This window comes from Schistocerca gregaria, chromosome 4, assembly GCF_023897955.1.
Source record: "Schistocerca gregaria isolate iqSchGreg1 chromosome 4, iqSchGreg1.2, whole genome shotgun sequence".
In the NCBI taxonomy this organism is placed as follows: Eukaryota; Metazoa; Arthropoda; class Insecta; order Orthoptera; family Acrididae; genus Schistocerca; species Schistocerca gregaria.
In genome coordinates this window covers 84510966-84532625 of record NC_064923.1, presented here as the reverse complement: position 1 = coordinate 84532625, position 21660 = coordinate 84510966, and the positions used below count along the sequence as shown (strand labels likewise).

Here is a 21660-nt window from a genome sequence, read left to right as displayed (position 1 = left end):
CTAATGTCTATGCTTTTTTTTATTTTAATAAATGTGTGTGAAAATTAATCAACTTCTGTTTAATGTTGGTCACCGTAAATCTGCTACTCTAAGGGTGCAAGTGGCATTTCTATCGTCTGACCTAACGGCAGAAGATAAACACGCCACGATCAGACCACAAAACATATTGCTGACACTTGCCTACTTCGTTAGAGCGACTAGTCAAATAATCTGATGGTGTGTGTACCGAAGGTCTTACAGTATGCACACCACAGCTGCATCGAACCAGACTCTGTACTGAAGACCACAACAACAACAAACTCTCATATGGTTTATTCACTGACCAGGCAAATCATTCTGACCTCCTATGTAATATCTTGTTGGCCTGTCTTCAGGAATTCAGAGTGGCATGGATTAGAGAAGCCCTCGGTAGGTTTCTGGAGATATCTGGCACCAGATGTCCAAGTACATGCGACGGAATTCCTGTACATTACACGCCCGTGGTTTATGGACGCGCAACTTGCCCTGTCCAAGACACATTTCATCGGGTTCAGATCAGGCGAATTTTGTGGCCACAACATCAAAGTGAATTCGTTATCATCTTCCGCAAATCATGTAGCAGATATTAACCTGTTGAAAATGGCATCGACGTCAGGAAGTCACGAAGCATGAACGGTTGCAAAAGGTTTGTAACAGTGCTCAGGTAGTACAGGTGTTATGGTGTATGAGTGGGGGGTACCCGAGAAAAAACGGAATTATTTTTCAAAAGCTATGTATTTTCAAACTGTTTCGAAAAGAGCCTTATACCCTTAAAAATACTCTCCATTACAACTAACACATTTGTCCCACAGGGGCTTCCACTGTACGAAACATTTTTGTAGTCATGTCCAGAAATGGCTGACAGCTCCTCCCTCTTTTTTTTCTCCACTTCTTCAGTGTTGTAAAATCAGTGTCCTCTAATGCCCCTTTTCGTACGTTGAAATAAGAAAAATTTTTCACAAAGCCAGGTCAGAGGGTAAGGTGCGTAGAGCAGAGGAAACAAGTCACTTTTGACCAAAACCTCTCTAACAGACACGGGGTATGCAGGTGCGTTATCGCGTAAGAAGAACCAGTCTCCTGTCTGCCACAAATCATGTCGTTTTTGACAAACACTGTTGTTCAGTCTTCATGAAACTTCCAAATAAAAGGTTTGATTGACTGACCTGGGGGAACAAAATCTGAATGAACTGCAAAAAAGCAAATCAGCAATGTTTTGATGTTTAATTTGACATGATGACATCATTTTGGAAGGGATGACAATGACGTCCTCCACTGGCTTGATTCTTGCTTTGTTTATAGATCGTAACCATGGCACCATGACTAATCACCTTTAATAGAAAATCTGGATCAGTTTCAAGCTGTTGTTTCGAAGCACGACATATTTCAACTCTATGTTCCTTATGATTGTCACTCATAATCCGAGAAACAAAATGTGCAGCAACCCTTTTCATTCCCAATTCTTCAATTAAAATTCGCTGAATCGAGCTTCAAGATAACCCACTAATCTCTGACAGTTTATCAATTGTCTGCTTTCGGTCTGTGAACACAAGCTGTCGAATTTTTCAGTATTTTCTTCGATTCGGGCAGTTGATGGATGTCCAGAACGAGGTTTGTCATCAATCGACATGTCGCCATTTTTAAATCGAGCAAACCGCTCGTACCCTTGAGCTTTTCCTATAGCGTCATCTTGGTAAGCTGTTTTCATCATTAAAATAGTTTCAGCAGTATTGTTACCTAGTAGAAAACAAATTTTCACAGCTGCACGTTGTTCACTTAAACTTGTCATCATAAGAAACGAAACAAGAAGAAAAGAGCGTTGGCAAAAACAATCAATGCAGATGAACAGAACATGCCAGGTCGACAACACAGGCGGCACTGTACTGGCGATGGGTTGAGCTATACACGCCTAGCAGCTGAAATGCGTGCAACACAAGCTCCCCCCCCCCACCTCCCGCGTACTGTTATACGGTTTTTGCTTTTATACCCACTTGTATTTGCCTACTACAACAGTTCCCAAAGATGCCCAGGTGAGTGTCCCCCGAACTATAAACCATAATAACACTACCACCGGTCTGAGTCAGTGGAGTGATGCTTCTTTAGAGCACACTTTTGTTTGCATGATGTTGGATCCACACACGAACTTTGACTCGGCGTAACAAGAAACGTGAGTCGTCAGACTGGTAGACACGTATCCGTTGATCCACGGTCCATTGTCCATGAGCACGTGGCTACTGCAATTGTAATTGACGAATCTTTGGGCTTTGGATCAGCATCGAGCATTGTGGAGTCATGTGCATCAGAACCCCGTATCCAACAATTTGTACGGAACGATCTGCTCCAAAACACTTTCGTGTGCATCAGGATTCTACTCTGTCATCAGAACGCTTCCTGTGATGAGGCGTGGAAATAGAACACCTTCTCGCGTAATCGTCCTTTCACCCCTCTTCAACTGCTTCCGACAGATGCTCAAGATACCCGGAACGCCTACCAGCTTCGCCATTTCCGAAGCATTCTTTCCCAGTCGCCTGGCGATAGCTATGTGCCCATTGTGAAAGCATCTTAGTGAAACTTACCCGTTTTCAGCCAGTGTTGTCTCTGCTCCCTTTCTACATCTCCATCAACCCACATACCCCGCAAGCCAACATATGATGCTCAGTGGAGGGTACCTTTCCCGATCCACTCAGAAACACAGCGACAGAAAAACGACTGTTTATATGCCTCAATATGAGCAATAATTTCTCTTACCTTATGTTCATCGTGCCTACACAGAATGTACGTTGGCGGGAGGGGGATCGTTCTACAGTCAGTTTTAAATGCCGATTCTCTGAATTTTCTCAATAATGTTCCACGAAAAGAGCACCGTCTCCCCTCCACTGACTCCCACGAAGCTAACGTAGTAGTCGATCTTACACGTGACAAATACGCCTCTGAACTGCTTCGAAGTTTTCCTTTAATCTGATATGACAGAGATCCAAAACCGTAGAACAGCACTCAAAAATGTCTCCCATTAGTGTTCTACACTCGGTCTCCTTTAGAGATGAACTACACTTTCCCAAAATTCTCTCGAAAAAGCGAAGTCGACTATTCGCCTTCCCTACTTGCATCCTTACGTGCTCGTTCCATTTCATATAGCTTTTCAACGAAATGCCTACATATTTAATCGACATGATCTCATAAGAAACACAATACTAACTGTGTATTCGAACATTACGGATCGTTTTTCCTACTGGTCTGCATTAACTTACATTTTTATACACTTAGAGAGAGAGCTGCCATCGATAACACCAACAAGAAATTTTGTCCAAGTCATCTTGTTTCGTCCTACAGTCACTCAACAACGACGCCTTCCCGCATACCACACCATCATCACCAAACAACCCCAAATTTCTGCTCACTCACTCCGCCAAATCTTTTATGTATACATGGTGTTTTAGAAAGAGCGTGCAAAGGCTTAAAAGGACATAGAGGATACCCCGTCAAACAACAGGGAACCTGCTGTCAGAAAAGCGATATTGAAGAGATAAAAAGAATAAAAACACATTACTGTGCCCTTTTTTTATTTACATTGGTTACAGTTAACTGCTACGTCCATCGTTGACACAATGAACGTAGCATTTGTACTGTATCTTACAATATGTGCTGAAACTGATGGCCATCAACTTCAATGGTAGCATAGCATCAGCGAACAAGATTCTGACGCATGGCTTAGCCACAGCCTGCGGGATGTTTCCAGAATGAGATTTTCACTCTGCAGCGGAGTGTGCGCTGATGTCTCCGCAATATCCTTTCTTTCAGGAGTGCTAGTTCTGCAAGGTTCGCAGGAGAGCTTCTGTAAAGTTTGGAAGGTAGGAGACGGATACTGGCAGAAGTAAAGCTGTGAGTACCGGGCGTGAGTCGTGCTTCGGTAGCTCAGTTGGTAGAGCACTTGCCCGCGAAAGGCAAAGGTCCCGAGTTCGAGTCTCGGTCGGGCACACAGTTTTAATCTGCCAGGAAGTTTCATATCAGCGCACACTCCGCTGCAGAGTGAAAATCTCATTCTGGAAACATCCCGCAGGCTGTGGCTAAGCCATGTCTCCGCAATATCCTTTCTTTCAGGAGTGCTAGTTCTGCAAGGTTCGCAGGAGAGCTTCTGTAAAGTTTGGAAGGTAGGAGACGGATACTGGCAGAAGTAAAGCTGTGAGTACCGGGCGTGAGTCGTGCTTCGGTAGCTCAGTTGGTAGAGCACTTGCCCGCGAAAGGCAAAGGTCCCGAGTTCGAGTCTCGGTCGGGCACACAGTTTTAATCTGCCAGGAAGTTTCATCCCTGGTGTGTTTAGAATCACATCACAGGCAGCTACAATTCTGTCTACTAGTTCCACCTCTGTATCTACTAGGATCTCACCCACAAATGACTTTAGATACCCCAAAGCTAATAAACAAGGGGATTCAGATCAGGCCATGGAATAGGACCTCCCATTCCAATCCAGGAATCAGGAATTGTAGCACTGAGATGGTTGCGGATATCCACACTGAAGTGAGCTGGAAATAAAGAATGTACATGTAAATATACAGTACAGTATGTGTAAACTAGAACGCATGTTAGTTCCAAATAAGCTGCAAAACGGTAATGATAGAGGAACCATTGGACAATTTTACTTCCATTTTTCTTAAGCTGGCTTCTCCAACCAAAGTTTCCTATCTCAAACTGTTCAGTAGAACATTCTCTATTAAAAGAGGGAATTACGACATCCATAAAATGATAAACTACTGACAGGAAAGGAAGGAAAAGGACAGAAGACGAGGTGAGGGGAAGAAAGTGACGAGTGACAGGGCATGAGGCGAGAGATTTTCAGGACATAACAGACCTCATGAGGAAAGGAGTGGGAAGATAGAGAGCCGGGTTGAACCACCAAGCCCAGTTGAAGCCAATCCAGTCGGGGTGAAGGGGGGAGCACGAACGCCTGCCATTCCCTCCAAGCACCAATAAGGCCTTAAATAAAGCGACAAAAACCCCCATCACTTATAAAAAGTAAAACGAGATGCGCCGCAGAGGCTTCGTCAGCCAGTACACTACCAGGGGTAGCGATTCTGGAAAACTAAAAGTCCGTCGTAGGGTGGCTAAGTTGGGGCAGTCCAATAAGATGTGAGCCACAGTCAACATCGATCCACAAGAGCTCTTCACGAAAGAGGAGATAACCGTAAGTCAAAAAAGTATAGCCAACCCGGAGCCGTCAGAGGACAACAGAGGCCTTACGAGAGGCCCGTAAGGAGGACCGCCATGGAGATGAAGAATCCTTAATTGCCTTGAGCTTGTTCGGCGAAGAAACGTTACATCCAGGTATTTGTACTAGTTGGCCGATTCCAACAGTGACTCATCGATATTATAGTCATAAGGATACTACGTCTTTTCGTTTTGTGAATTGCAAAATTTCTGAATATTTATACCAAGTTGCCATTATATGTTCCTAGTTGAAATCTTATCAATGTCCGGCTGGATATTTGTGCAGCTTCTTTTAGATAGACAACTGCATCATCTGAAAACCGCCTGAAACAGCGAGGGTCCCAACACACTTCGCTGGGCAAACCCAGAGTTAATTCACTTTTCACAGATATGCAGATAAAAAAGCAACACATAATCACTGAGAATGTTGCAGCAGCCATCTTGCGTCATACTTACGGTAACCTGCATAGTATAACTGAAACAAGCTGTGAAAAACACCATCATAATATCATTAAACCACTTCTGGCCAGATATTCCATCCTCCACACACTGTGTGTTTAACGGCTCCAGCCTTCAGTCAATTACTACACAGAATTAGATTTTCACTCTGCAGCGGAGTGTGCGCTGATACGAAACTTCATGGCAGATTAAAACTGTGTGCCCGACCGAGACTCGAACTCGGGACCTTTGCCTTTAGCGGGCAAGTGCTCTACCATCTGAGCTACCGAAAGCACGACTCACGCCCGGTCCTCACAGCTTTACTTCTGCCAGTATCTCGTCTCCTACCTTCCAAACATTGCCCGCGAAAGGCAAAGGTCCCGAGTTCGAGTCTCGGTCGGGCACACAGTTTTAATCTTCCAGGAAGTTTCATATCAGCGCACACTCCGCTGCAGAGTGAAAATCACATTCTGGAAACATCCCCCAGGCTGTGGCTAAGCCATCCCCCAGGCAGTATCCTTTCTTTCAGGAGTGCTGGTTCTGCAAGGTTCTCAGGAGAGCTTCTGTAAAGTTTGGAAGGTAGGAGACGAGATACTGGCAAAAATAAAGCTGTGAGGACCGGGCGTGAGCCGTGCTTTCGGTAGCTCAGATGGTAGAGCACTTGCCCGCGAAAGGCAAAGGTCCTGAGTTCGAGTCTCGGTCGGGCACACAGTTTTAATCTGGCAGGAAGTTTCAGTTACTACCCAGTTGCTGTGTTGTTAGGCACAGTGACGACGTCTGTTTTGTAACAACACAGCAAACAGAAGATATACGTCTCCAACCGTGCGAAGACCCATTGCAAATGATGCAGTAAGAAAGTTAGTCTGGCTGTCAGTGTCACAAGGAAGAAGCACAAATGAAGGTGTCACAAGTGTGCCGCCGACCGTACTGTATTGCGGCGGAAGAGGGCCCTCGAAATACAGAGCTGCTGGAGGTGTGCTCAGCGGGTGTGCTCCATTGGGTCCGCCAGGTCCCGCACGACCGCTATAGGCATTGGACGAAAACTTGGTATCTGTTACCAACTGTGATATGCTGGTAAGGTGGTACTGATAAGTGATACCACGACTTCCTACTGAGAGTAGTACCATTTCGACAGCTACCAGAGTTTAAATGTATGTTGCTTGTAATCCCCTTCGCACTGTTTGACCAGAAACTACCGTAATTCTGATTGTCAAGGTGTGACAGTCGTCTCCGCTCCCTGTTGGTTAGTATCTCTTTACATCTGCTTTTTTAACGCCATGTCGCATGACTGCCAGTGGTACACAATTCGTTGCCAACACATAGTGTAGTTCGCACGGACACACCAGTAAATTGGACAACTTAATTCGCATGGTGGTGTAGTTTGCCTCGAAACACAGTAACCCATTTCTGCCATTCTGTCACCTCTGCATGTCGACCCACCTCACTCTACTGATTCCTTACAAGTGACTGGACAGACAATTCGCTTCACTGCCATGGATGATCCATGGCCACGTGGTACCAGTTAGGCACATTTACGGCACTCCAAAGTCACCAGTCTGCTCTTTTAAAGAGATGAGTAACTTCCCACATGAGCTCAGTTCGGACATAGTTTGCATCATCAGTGGGTTTTCTGTTGTGCCATGATTCATGAAATATACAAGGTGATTTTTTCCACCGTGTACAAACTCTAGGGATTTGTCGGTGATAACATATGGAACAAAAAAGGTCTAATAGACTTATGTCTGGAAATGCGTGCTTTCCACTTTGTTACAGAGACTGTCTAATACCCGCTGCACCATGCAGTCACAGTTCCAGTATGCATGGTTTTCTCCTTGAGTGTGATACTGTTCCCCCTACGTCATGCCGTAGCACCCTCTCCTGACACAGCAATTGGTAATCGTGTATTCACTTTTCTTGCTGACTCGCCTTGAAATGGATGTGATACAGCACCGTACACAATGGTTCCGTATTCGATTCGAGACTTGCCAGCATGGTGTTTACTTACGGAAAGGCAAATGGCAACGGGTGGCGAGCAGCAAGGTTATATCAGGAGACTTATGCTCACCGACAACAACCACAGCATTCAATGTTTCCAACAGAATTTCGCTGTTTGTCTGAGACAAGGTCGTTCCAGGAAGCAGGAGATCATGAAGGACGTACCCGAAATTTTCGGACACCAGACCTGGAGGAAAGTGTGATTAACACTGTGGAAGGCGACCGCCGTGTCAGCACCAGGCATTTGGCCCACCAGCACAGTGTTAGACAGACGACCATGTGGAATATTCCGCATGGCAACTGTTACCACCCTTATCACTTTCAGCGAGTGTAGGGTCTTACTAGCGACATACTTTCCACATTGAGGGCAGTTTTGTCTCTGGGTTCTTCACAATGCCACTGAGATTCCGCGATTTGTGTCATCCATTCTGTTCACAGGTGAGACCATCATATTTGGAGTGGTACCTTCAGCTTTCACAACAGTCGTGTGTGGGATAATATGCAGAACTCTCATGGTATAGTCACTGCGAATCATCAGCATCGGTGCAGCAGGAATATGTGGGCCGGGATAATTGACGACCATATGTTGGAACCAGTCTTCCTACCACGTCATCTAACACCCCGGAACCATTGGCGTTTCTTGTGGGTGACTTTGGCTCCTGCTGGAAGAAGTTATGGGTTATGTGGCTGCTACAAGATGGTGCTCCAGTCCACTTCGCCGTTAACGCCCGGACGCATCTTAATCGTATTGGTCGTTTGGGGGAGGAGGCTAAACAGCGAGGTTACCGGTCCCGTCGTGACAGAGAAGGGAAGGGAAGGAAGTCGGCCGTGCCCTTTCAAAGGAACCATCCAGGAATTTGCCCTGAGCGATTTAGGGAAATCACGAAAAACCTAAATCAGGATGGCGGGACGCGGGATTAAACCGTCGTCCTCCCGAATGCGAGTCCAGTGTGCTAACCACCGCGCAACCTCTCTCGGTCTCAGTCGTGTCTTCCCAGGTCGCTGGGTCGGACAAGGGAATCCAGTTGCATGGCCTGCTCGTTCACCGGATCTCAAACCGTGCTACTTCTGGTTACAGGGCCATCTCAAATTCATTGTGTACGCAGAGCCCATTCTACACTCCTGGAAATTGAAATAAGAACACCGTGAATTCATTGTCCCAGGAAGGGGAAACTTTATTGACACATTCCTGGGGTCAGATACATCACATGATCACACTGACAGAACCACAGGCACATAGACACAGGCAACAGAGCATGCACAGTGTCGGCACTAGTACAATGTATATCCACCTTTCGCAGCAATGCAGACTGCTATTCTCCCATGGAGACGATCGTAGGGATGCTGGATGTAGTCCTGTGGAACGGCTTGCCATGCCATTTCCACCTGGCGCCTCAGTTGGACCAGCGTTCGTGCTGGACGTGCAGACCGCGTGAGACGACGCTTCATCCAGTCCCAAACATGCTCAATGGGGGACAGATCCGGAGATCTTGCTGGCCAGGGTAGTTGACTTACACGTTCTAGAGCAAGTTTGGATGGCACGGGATACATGCGGACGTGCATTGTCCTGTTGGAACAGCAAGTTCCCTAGCCGGTCTAGGAATGGTAGAACGATGGGTTCGATGACGGTTTGGATGTACCGTGCACTATTCAGTGTCCCCTCGACGATCACCAGAGGTGTACGGCCAGTGTACAAGATCGCTCCCCACACCATGATGCCGGGTGTTGGCCCTGTGTGCCTCGGTCGTATGCAGTCCTGATTGTGGCGCTCACCTGCACGGCGCCAAACACGCATACGACCATCATTGGCACCAAGGCAGAAGCGACTCTCATCGCTGAAGACGACACTTCTCCAATCGTCCCTCCATTCACGCCTGTCGCGACACCACTGGAGGCGGGCTGCGCTATGGTGGGGCGTGAGCGGAAGACGGTCTAACGGTGTGCGGGACCGTAGCCCAGCTTCAAGGAGACGGTTGCGATTGGTCCTCGCCGATACCCCAGGAGCAACAGTGTCCCTAATTTGCTGGGAAGTGTCGGTGCGGTCCCCTACGGCACTGCGTAGGATCCTACGGTCTTGGCGTGCATCCGTGCGTCGCTGCGGTCCGGTCCCAGGTCGACGGGCACGTGCACCTTCCGCCGACCACTGACGACAACATCGATGTACTGTGGAGACCTCACGCCCCACGTGTTGAGCAATTCGGCGGTACGTCCACCCGGCCTCCCGCATGCCTACTATACGCCCTCGCTCAAAGTCCGTCAACTGCACATACGGTTCACGTCCACGCTGTCGCGGCATGCTACCAGTGTTAAAGACTGCGATGGAGCTCCGTATGCCACGGCAAACTGGCTGGCACTGACGGCGGCGGTGCACAAATGCTGCGCAGCTAGCGCCATTCGACGGCCAACACCGCGGTTCCTGGTGTGTCCGCTGTGCCGTGCGTGTGATCATTGCTTGTACAGCCCTCTCGCAGTGTCCGGAGCAAGTATGGTGGGTCTGACACACCGGTGTCAATATGTTCTTTTTTCCATTTCCAGGAGTGTATATATGGAGATAATGGAGCAGCGAACTCATGCTACCTCCGATACTGTTCGGATGCAGCCTGGCCGTTGTGAACGTGTGATACAGAACATGCTACGACGCGTGCACGCATGCGTTGGAGGCACATGGAAACCATTTTCAATACATACTGTGTCTGTGGCTACTTGGTACAGTGCATATTAGAGCACACAATGGTGAGTGAATAAATGACCTCTAGCATGGAAACCATTAATTTCCTGACATACGTTCATTATACCTTTTTTGTTCCGTTCCCTGTCGTCGATCAATTCCTAGAGTTTGTACTGTACACGGTGGAAAATATCACCCTTTAGCTCATAGGTATTGAAATATTTAAATTTTTTCATGTTATTTTGAACTAGATTTTATCTAATTTTCAGAGGAGCATTTTTTATCTCGTACTCCACGTTTCATGTTCCTTCATGAATATTACTAAGACGGCAGACAATATGTATAGTAGCTTTATACTTTTCACAGAGAGTGCAGCTTTCTTCAATGGAAAGTTGTTTGCAGTTAACATCGCAGTTCATGCTGAAGGTAACTCGAATGGGTGAACCTAAGCCACTTTACGGGAGAAGCCGAGAGAACATTACTGGCCCACCTCCAGTGTAAATAACAGTTTCCACACACTACACCTTACAGCTCTGTTAATGTACCAGACACCTGGCATCCTTTCATAAACCAAATCACTACTCTTCAGACCGCTCTAGTCCTATACAGTTTCTGTTAGCGGTATTCCTTTCCGAGTCACCCAACTCTAGATATTTACTATATGAGGTCTTGATCTGATAATTCGTTTTTTCGCTCGAAAACAGATGTGGAGACGGACAGTACTCAGCAACAGTGCCTGACAGGTCTTAAACCGACTGCCATTCACAAGTGGCAACACTCCTCTCTGCGTCTTGCGAATGGTGCAACATTGTTTGTAGACAACTCGGTTGGTTCTCCTTGACACACCACTAGACCAGGAAACGTTAGAAACTTAGTTCATGATTCTGTAATTGGCACGTCTAAACACAGTAGTTGCGTGGTGGCACTATCTTACGTCTCGACACGGACCCATCTCTTAGCCGTGGTTCCATACATTCAACTGGGACTTAAACACCACTTCGCTGTCATGACTTACACAACTTGACACCCAGAAGATATATACGGACGTCATTCTAACGTCGTACACATACAAACAATTATTGGGTATGAAAATGAGTAAAGTGTCAGGTAAAATGGCCACCTGAGTGCTTCAATCTTATTCGTGTTTGGTGTTGTCATTAGTCATAGTAGGGTAAGTGAGGGACGTGCAAATTGTCAAATGTTGAGTGTGAAGAACACCGAGATGCTGTGTACTCGTCTGGGGCAGCGTTAGTAGCATCCGTCAGAGTTTGAAAGTGGCCTCAGTTTTGTCTCCATTCGGCCAGCTGGTCAAACCCTGCGTAGGTATGTCAGAGTACTCCATTGTTAGACTGCATGGGAACTCTAGGACAGGCATATTCACCGTCAGTGCTCCCGCTGAACACGTCGGACATTATCAACAGAGGACTGTAAAGTGTTCACATTTGCACCTGCCTTCCTAGAACAAGTAATGGACGCCGTGCAACAATTTGCGTCATCCCGCAGATTAGCAGCAAACGAACTAGGGAATTGCGGTATCATGTGTAGGCTGTCGCCAACATAACTACACAAACGGCTGTGTTGCCAGTGGTACCTCACGAGGGAGCAAGGACTTCTGCTGAACGGTGTCGCATTGTGTTCAGCAATGAGTTGCAGTTCTGCACTGCCCAGAATGCCCGTCGTAGGCGAGATGGTGACGTTCTGGGCAAAGGACCCATTCTTGGAAAAGCACAGTGGTATTCCTCCCAGCGTCATGGTGTGGGGAGACATCGTTATGATTTCAGTTCATGGCTGGTAATGAGTGACGGAAGCGTGACAGCAGAATGGTACGTGGCGGACTTCCTGCGTCTTCATGTGTTAAACCTCATGTGACAGCATCACGGCGCCTCTTTAGAACAGGACATTGGTTGTCCAAACGTGGCACGTATCTCTATGAACGGCCAGCTGATTTTAAGGTACTTCCGTGGTCAGCAAGATCCCTAGATCTGCCCTCGATAGAACATGTGTGAGTACAGCTCAGACGTCTTTGCTACAGTAGCTGCAGGCCAACTTTCCTCAAGACAGGATAAGACTGCTTTATTTTGCCATTCCCGGCAGAATCAGTGCCTACAAGAAGTCGAAGAGGGATGGGATGGTCGACCGCTATACTGATGTTGGCGCTAATACTGCCACGTTCTTTGCAAATTTAACTTTCATTTTGCAATAATCAGAATAATGTCGCATATCCTTTGACATAGACCAGTTTCATTGCGTTTCCTCCTCGCAAGTGCTTCACTTTTATTGTCAGGCAGTGTATGTTTCCTGTGGAGGATCGCATTACCACTTGGTACCACTTCTACACAACCTTCAGCTTTTGGAAGTGATCAATGTGCTCTTTCAAAGAGATAACTAATATTTTGTCAGGTAAGCTTGTATTGCAGTCAGCACCACATATCCGTATAGTCACGTTCCAATTCAGAATAGTGCTCTTGGTTTCCTCACAGTTCGAGCACAGACAGCGACCTCGGAAACTCGCTTCACAAGTAGCTAGGGCAGTATAATGACGTTATCAATAAATTTATTGACGGTTACTTGGAGAAAAAAATGAAACCCACTAACATACAAAGATGTGGCTTTCCACTTAATGATACACCGCTTCACATATATTTCCATATGCAAAGAAAATTTTAAAGTAGAGTTAGACGTAATAAAATTTATTGCCTCAAGCAGTGGCTGCAATCCTATCCTGACTGGCCAAATCTTGCCTGGGAAACAAAAACTGAATATTATACCCCTTCTCTACTTTCCCGCTGTTACCCCTTCCACTGTTCTAAGGAAGTGGTGTACCGTGTCATATCTGGGACAGACTGTAGCAAAAACAATGAAATACTGCAACTATAGGATTTCCTACTCTGTGAAGAACACCACAGCGCAATGTATTTTCAGTCACGAACATAAGATCCATTTACTAGGCACCAAATACTGAGGTATAAAAAATTACTTGTGTTGACTTTGAAAAGATTTGTGTTGGTCACTCAGGCAGAAACACAGCGACTATGGTGCCTGAACATGAACGCAGCTGGAGGTTGCAGGATTCTGACTCCGCATTTGCTAAGCACGTACTGAGTGATGGGCGCAGCCACCAGCCGCAGCTTCATGTCCTTCATTTAGTAAATAAACGTCAAAAGGTAACTGTGTTGGAATCCCTGGAAATCAACAAACATCTAGGGCACAGTGCTGATTTAGTCGCAAATGGCTAAACACAGCTTAATACATCCCCTTTTCTAAACTTCACATAATCCTCTCAATTTTCCCTTACTTCTCACACTATCTGTTCATTCCTGTTCCTCCATTTTCCTGTCTTTCTTCATATGTATTTATTATATTGTGATTGCGTGTGTACTCCATAAACTTTTCGTTGTTTCTTTAGTTGTTAATTATTTCTTTTAATCACTCTCTGTATCATTTTCCATTTGTAGTACCTCTTCAAATAACCTTGTCAAGTAATACTTTTATTTCATTGAGATTGTGAACATCAACTGATACAAGGGCACTATTCTTCGATTTTAGTTTTAATGTTTTTCTATGTTTGCTATCTTTATTTACATTTATTGTTCACCTTTTCACCTTTTAAACTGCACTACCTCCTCGCTGTCAAATATGAAGTTTGCTGTGTTTGCACCTCAGTCTAGATGAGTAACATATTTTCGAATGTTGTTAAAAAATATTGTAGCTTCTTTGAAGACAGTATGTAGTTGGCCTGATGATGATATCTTAAACCGAAAACCGATTAACTGAATAAGTATATGGAATACATTGAGGCGACAGGACTCGTCGGAGAGCGATATGCTCATATACAGACAGTGGTAGTATCGCGTAAACAAAGTACACTACTGGCCATTAAAATTGCTACACCACGAACATGTCGTGCTACAGATGCGAAATTTAACCGACAGGAAGAAGGTTATGTGATACGCAAATGATTAGCTTTTCAGAGCATTCACACAAGGTTGGCGCCGGTGACGACACCCACAGCGTGCTCACATGAGGAAAGTTACCAACCGATTTCTCACACACAAACAGCAGTTGACCAGCGTTGCTTGGTAAAACGTTGTTGTGATGCCGCGTGTAAGGAGGAGAAATGCGTACCATCACGTTTCAGACTTTGATAAAGGTAGGATTGTAGCCTATCGCGATCGGGGTTTATCGTATCGAGACATTGCTGCTCGCCTTTGTCGAGATCCAATGACTGTTAGTAGAATACGGAATTGGTGGGTTCAGGAGGATAATACGGAACGCCGTGCTGGATCCTAACTGCCTCGTATCACTAGCAGTCGAGATGACAGGCATCTTATCCGCATAGCTGTAACGGATCGTGCAGCCACGTCTCGATCCCTGAGTCAACAATGGGGACGTTTGCAAGACATCAACCATCTGCACCAACAGTTCGACGACGTTTGCAGCAGCATGGACTGTCAGATCGGAGACAATGGCTGCAGTTACCCTTGACGCTGCATCACAGACAGGAGCGCCTGAGATGGTGTACTCAACGACGAACCTCGGTGCACGAATGGATAAACATCATTTTTCGGATGAATCCATGTAATGTTTACTGCATCATGATGGCTGCATCCGTGTCTGGCGACATCGCTGTGAACGCACAATGGAAGCGTGTATTCGTCATCGCTCTACTGGCGTATCACCCGGCGTGATTCTATGGGGTGCCATTGGTTGCACGTCTCGGTCACCTCTTGTTCGCATTGACGGCACTTTGAACAGTGGACGTTACATTTCAGATGGGTTACGACCCGTGGCTCTACCCTTTACTCGATCACTGCGAAAGCCTACTTTTCAACTGGATAATACTCGATCGCATGTTGCAGGTCGTGTGCAGGCCTTTATGGATACAGAACATGTACGACTGCTGCCCTGGCCAGCACATTCTCCAGATCTCACACCAATTGTAAACGTGTGGTCAATGGTGGCCGAGCAACTGGCTCGTCACAATACGCAAGTCACTACTCATAATGAAATGTGGTATCGTGTTGAAGCTGCATGGGCAGCTGTATCTGACACGCCATCCAAGCTCTGTTTGACTCAATGCTCAGGCGTATCAAGGCCGTTATTACGGCCAGAGGTGGTTGCTAAGGGTACTGAGTGAGGATCTATGCACTCAAATGGCGTGAAAGTGTAATTACATGTCAGTTCTAGTATAATTCATTTGTACAATGAATTCCCGTTTATCATCTGCATTTCTTCTTGATGTAGCAATTTTAAAGGCCAGCAGTGTATAAAAGGGCAGTGCGTTGGCGGAGCTGTCAAAAATGGTTTAAATGGTCTGAGCACTATGGGACTTAACATCTATGGTCATCAGTCCCCTAGAATTTAGAACTACTTAAACCTAACTAACCTAAGGACATCACACAACACCCAGCCATCACGAGGCAGAGAAAATCCCTGACCCCGCCGGGAATCGAACCCGGGAACCCGGGAGAGGGAAGCGAGAACGCTACCGCACGACCACGAGATACGGGCGGCGGAGCTGTCATTTGTACTCAAGTAGTAAATGTGAAATGTTTGCGGCGTGATTATAGCCGCAAGAAACGAAGTTACAAAATTTTAACGCGGTCTGTTAGTAGGAGCTGGATAAATGTGACATTCCATTTCAGAAATTGTTTGAGAATTCAATAATGCGGGATTCACAGTGTCAACAATGTGCCGAGAATACCAAATTTCAGCCATTACCTCTCACCATGGACAACGCAGAAGCGGACGACCTTCACTTAACGACCAAGAGCGGCGTTGTTTGTGTAGGGTTGTCAGTCCTAACAGACAAGCCACACTGCGTGAAATAACCCAGAAATCAGAAATCAATGTGGGATGTCCAGCTAATGTATCTGTTAGGTCAGTGCTGTGAAATCTGGCATGAATGGGCTAGGCAGTAGACGACCGCGGCGTGTGCCTTTGTTAACAGCACGAGAGAGTCTGCAACGCCTCCCCTGCGCTCGTAGCAACATCGATCGTACTCTAGACGATTGGAAAACCACAGACAGGTCAGATGAGTCCCGATTTCAGTTGGTAAGAGCTGATAGTAGGATGCTAGAGTGACACAGATCCCAGGAAACCATGGACCCACGTTGTCAACAAGGTATTGGGTAAGCTGGTAGATGTCCTATAATGGTGTAGGTTGTGTTTACACGGAACGGACATGATTCTCTGATCCAACTGGTCCCATTATTGGTTGGAAATGGTTACGTTCGGACACTTGGAGACCATTTGCAGCCATTCATGGACTTAACGTTCCCAAACGACGACCGAATTCTTATGTCTTAACAACGCGCCATATCACCGCTCTACCAATTAGTTTAAAGAACATTATCGGACAATTTGAGCTAATTATTTAGTCACACAGATTGATTCCCAGAATTGAATCAAATCGAACATTTCCGGGACGTAATCTAGAGATCATTTTGTGCAAAAAAACCTGCAACAGCAAAACGTTCGCAATTATGGATGTCTATAGCAGCATGGCTAGATATTTCTGCAGTGGACTTCCAACGATTTGTTTGAGTTCATGACACGTCGGGTTGCTGCACTACATCGGGCTAAAGGACGTTCGGCATGATATTAGGAGATATGACGTGTCTTTGGTCACCTCGGTGTATTTATTATGAAAAGTTGATTGGGTCGATAGTGTACGAATTGCCGAAAGAGGCACACGATAGCGACGAAAATGGGATCAATATCTCGACTTCAAAGAAAAGCAGAACGGTATTAACCTCAAAGAAGAACGGGACAGATATCACACTGACCTTACAGCTGAATGGTTTTAGTGGTTCATGTATGTTTAGAGAACGCCGCTGTTCCATATGCTGTTTGCTGAATTGATTTAGAGTAGCTCTAATTGCTGAAAGCTGCTTTATTTTCCGCCAAGACCACTTCGAATTTTATACAAAACCAACTGTTAGATCCCGCCAGAGAATGGCTTCAATTTAAAAGCCGCAACGGCTCCAGCATAGATTAAGGTATTAGCAACTTTCAAGCGTCGGCTTGCTCTGTTTGAAGTTTGGCTTACTAGTTCAAAGCGAACCCAACATGACCTGATCTGGTAATAACTGTCGCAGTCATAGATTAGTTATGACCCATGTCGTAGTCTAACCTTCACATCAGGAAAAGAATTTATTTGCGTAGAAACACTTCAAGAGCATCACCCTGAGAGCGAAAGAGCAGCAGTGTAGCGTGCCTGCAGGAGCCAGGGTTCTCGTAGCAGGTTCTGTCCGTGGAGGTACATTTTTAAAATTCTCGGTTATAGTGGGTAGATTCCACCGACGGTTTTTCTGAACTGAGAGGTCTCAGAATGATGCTTCGCAGTTTTATTCACGCATGTGTCAGTTTCACATGCCCCAATGATCACGCAACAGGACACGAACTAGGAACACTATAAAAGCATAAGCACCCTTTTCTGCATTGTGTATCACTTTCAGATTTCTTCGAATGGTTTTGAACGGACCCTAGTGGTTCCAGCGTGTATAAGAGAACAGCGGTCGCGGTGCGCTCCAATGAGTTGCGATAAAGTTCGATGTGGATGCAACCCCATAACGTCCTTGGAGAAGAGCTGAAATTCCAGAGGGTATCAGCAGTGTCGATCGTCGTGAAGAACGATTTCCTGTTGCTCATCGCACTGTGACCTGTCTTTCTCACCCGCGAAATGTGTGGTAATCGACACCACAAAGAAAGGAGTGGTTTCATTGATACCCTTTGTGCCACCCTGTGGGGGCTTTTCGTGCCTATTCGGAGGGCTGTGGTGTATGAAATGTTTTCCTCGACCACTGATAAGAAAAGCATGTGATTTCAACGCTGGGCGTCGAGGTTCTCATCTTCATCGTAGAGGCCTCAAAATAAGTTGTGAAATGTGGGTATGAGGGGCTGTGACGACCTTCCGAACGTGTGACACGTCCACGATGGAATTGGATGGAAATCTGGTGCCAGTGTGACACCAGTGTGACATCATAAACCCACCTCGCACGTCACATGAACTGAGCTGTGAACTTCTTTTCGTATCTGTCGAGAACTTACTGTATGAAGCGTCGTCGAGCCCGAGGGTGACGTCACAAGACGCCATGTTTTTTCACCATTACAGAGCAAGATTTGTGGCCAAGAAACAAGTGGACCACCCTGTTGACGAACATGCCTGTGCCATATGGATCCTTCCGACCAACACCAGCTTTTCTGAATTGCGCAGGTGGGAACTTTCCCTGCAATGCATCGTACGTTCCCGTAACCCACCTGGCCTCAACCTTCGTTAGTCACTGTCCTCACCCATCCAGCCCCTTTGCTGTTCCCATTCTAGCACTACACAGCCGTCATTCCACCACTACACTCAGTCTTATTATGTGTCTCCTTTTCTGCTACTTCTTCCCCTCCCCCTCCCTACCTCACCCTGCCTTCCGTCTAACCTGCAGCACTTCACTTTTCCCCGCCCCCACCCTATTATCTCTCCCCCTCCACACCTCAGCCTCCACCTTACCACCAACCACTAGCCACTCCCATCGTGCACTGGTGCTGCTGCTCGCAGTGTGGTTTCAGTTGCCTGAGACTGCAGTCGCCCTGTGTGTTAGTTGTGTTTGCGTGAGTGTTAGTGTGCGTTAGTGTGTGTGTGTGTGTGTGTGTGTGTGTGTGTGTGTGTGTGTGTGTGTGTGTGTGTGTTTATTGTCGACAAAGGCCAATGGCCTAAAGCTTTAATTGTGAGAGGCCTTTCATTGTGCCTATCTGCGACTCAGCATCTCCTCTATATGGTGAGAGCAACTTTCTCTCCCAGAATATTGTTACATTCCATCCTGGATTTTCCAATGTTTGATTTAAGACAAATTTCAAACTGAAGCATCACAAAAGGTGAGAATCAAGTGAATCTTTAATTATGTTACGCGGTGTACTTCGTGAAGTAATGAAAGTATGTAAAGCCCAAAATAGAGTTGCAAAAGTGGCAACTTAAGCGCAAACATTCAAACTGAAGGGATTATCCTTCAACGTTTCAATGTGTTACTATTCGCCAGAGTCTGCGATGATATCGACAGTGGGAGCTTTTGACCTTTTGTCTATTGTCACTTCTCTTGGGATCTCTGACCGTCGGTTTTCCTGACGTTTCACAAACATGAATGGATGGCATTATCAAAAACTTGTCCTCTACTGCTGCTAACGGTGACAAACTGGCGTCGAGCCTGTGGCTGGAAACTCAATAGTCCCTTCGTGCCAGCATCTAAGGGTCTTTCCATGTTATGTGCTGCTCTAGTTATCGCATTGTTACCTGCTGGTATTCCCAGGGGCCTGCGGCGTAATAAATATGTTATAAAGACATTTCATGTATATTACACCATATTACTGCTATTTTGAACTTCACATATAGGCGATTAGTTTATTTCGGCAACATTGCCATTTAGCAATCTACAGTCATATAGCGCTACTAGTTTATATAAATTTTACATCATATTTCTGACTGGTTTTTTAACAGTTTGTCGAGTACGCTCTTTAATATCTCATCGTTGACCTTGTGAAGTTGTAGCAGTCACATTCAATTGTCTTCATTTAGAAATATTTTTTCTCAATAGAATATGTTTTCGAGTCATTTTTCTTGGAATTTGCGTTTTCTACAAGTTTAACAGCCTTCCCTGACAGAATTCAGTGATGCTGTATGATTACGTGTTTATGTTATACATCTACGGAATTTTGCGGTGATTATAGATTCTTTGTTTGGGTTTGTATGAAGGGTCTCTGCTTTAATGTCATCTATTCTCGGCATATAAAATTTCGACTAAATGTCCAATAAAATTTTTATGCTTAAGTTTAGTCTGTTCGTTTAGGATTTTCTGGGAGAAGTAGTGTGTGTGTGTGTGTGTGTGTGTGTGTGTGTGTGTGTGTGTGTGTGTACTTATATTTCTTATACCTTTATTAAGTATACAGGATTTTCATTGTGTGATTACAACTGGTTACGTTATGGTTTACTGCTGTCAAATGACAGAAAAGGGTGGAGGGAATTTTGTCGCACTTTCTGTTGTGTGCTTGATAACTAGTCAAAAATTTCGTCCTATTCGGCCTGTCTGGAATTTTTCATTGCAACTGATTTTGTATATATCTGGGTACATGTATGTATGTGGTTTTGTTTTACTGGAATGTATTTGTTTTTACATTGTGCATGGTTTGGTATACAAATCTCACTGCAGTGTTGTTTAATAATGAATTTAGTTTGTGTGATATATTTCGTCTGTATGTTTGTGGAATATTTGTGATTTTCCATGTTGTTGGTGTTTCTGATATTAGTTTTATCTCAGCTTGAATGTTGGTATGTATGGGATATTTATATTTCTCATACATTTTGCTGACTATACTGGGATTAGAATTGGTCTTTTGTGCCATGTAATTGAGGGTTTCAAGTTTTTTAGATATAGCTGTTTGCTGTAATGGTACGTTATGTAATCTAATAACTGTGTGACAATAAGCACACTTCCTTATTGTTGGAGGACAAGATCTTCCATTAATAACGTTATCTGAGGTCGTAGGTGTTCTGTAAATGTGATGTTCTTTGTTAATCTTTTTTATTTTCTTTTTACTTTTAAATCAGGAAGTTGATAGATATATCATGTTGATGTTCTGTTGTGAATTTTATGCTAGAATGAAGTTTGTTTACTGTTGCATGTATCCTCTATAAGCGATTCTTTGAACTGTCTGTTAGTGGCAGAGTGCCATCTACACATCACAAATAGTATTTAATTTTCCCAGAGCGTGTGTGTTATTAAATCTGCCGATGAATTTTAGTTATTCAGCTGTTGAAAAAATATGTTAGCTATTGTGCTAGCAATGCCACACCCATCGCTACTCCATCATTTTTGTTACATATTTTGCAATCAAACCTTTAATTAATTTTGTGTAATATTGGTTTTAGTAGTTCAGTGATTTCTTGTATCCTTCTAATGGGTAGTTTTCTATGTTGTAATAGGTTGTTTTCCCTTACCTCTGTTGTGTCTTATATGGGAATGTTGGTGTAGATATTCATGACATCAAAGGATACAGATTTTCAGTTTTCTGCGATGTGGAATTTTGACTTCGACTTTGTGGAGATTTTGTTGTCCCTAAAATTTAGGTTTTTTGAGTATATCAGTGTACATTTTCTTTATTCAAAAAACTCAAAAATATCTTATTGCTATTTACGGCTTTTATGATTAACGCTCCATATTTGCTGGTAAGGTACAATTCATTCTGGTTATATATGCTTTGAAAGAAGTCAAATAAACTTTATTTCTATAGTCGTTGCTATACGTTAGGAAAGTCTGTTTACTTTGTCTGCTTCCGATGCTATTGCGTTCTTTTGGGTA

The 21660-nt window shown here is 44.9% G+C and overlaps 2 non-coding genes across 2 annotated transcripts; both read left to right on the top strand.

Annotated features, from left to right (window-relative positions):
- The first annotated feature begins 3915 nt into the window (after window positions 1-3915).
- Window positions 3916-3990, top strand: Trnas-cga (transfer RNA serine (anticodon CGA)). The gene has a single exon. It is a non-coding gene; the product is annotated as a tRNA-Ser (tRNA).
- A 225-nt stretch (window positions 3991-4215) lies between these two features.
- On the top strand, window positions 4216-4290 carry Trnas-cga (transfer RNA serine (anticodon CGA)). Its single transcript has one exon. It is a non-coding gene; the product is annotated as a tRNA-Ser (tRNA).
- Window positions 4291-21660: the final 17370 nt, after the last annotated feature.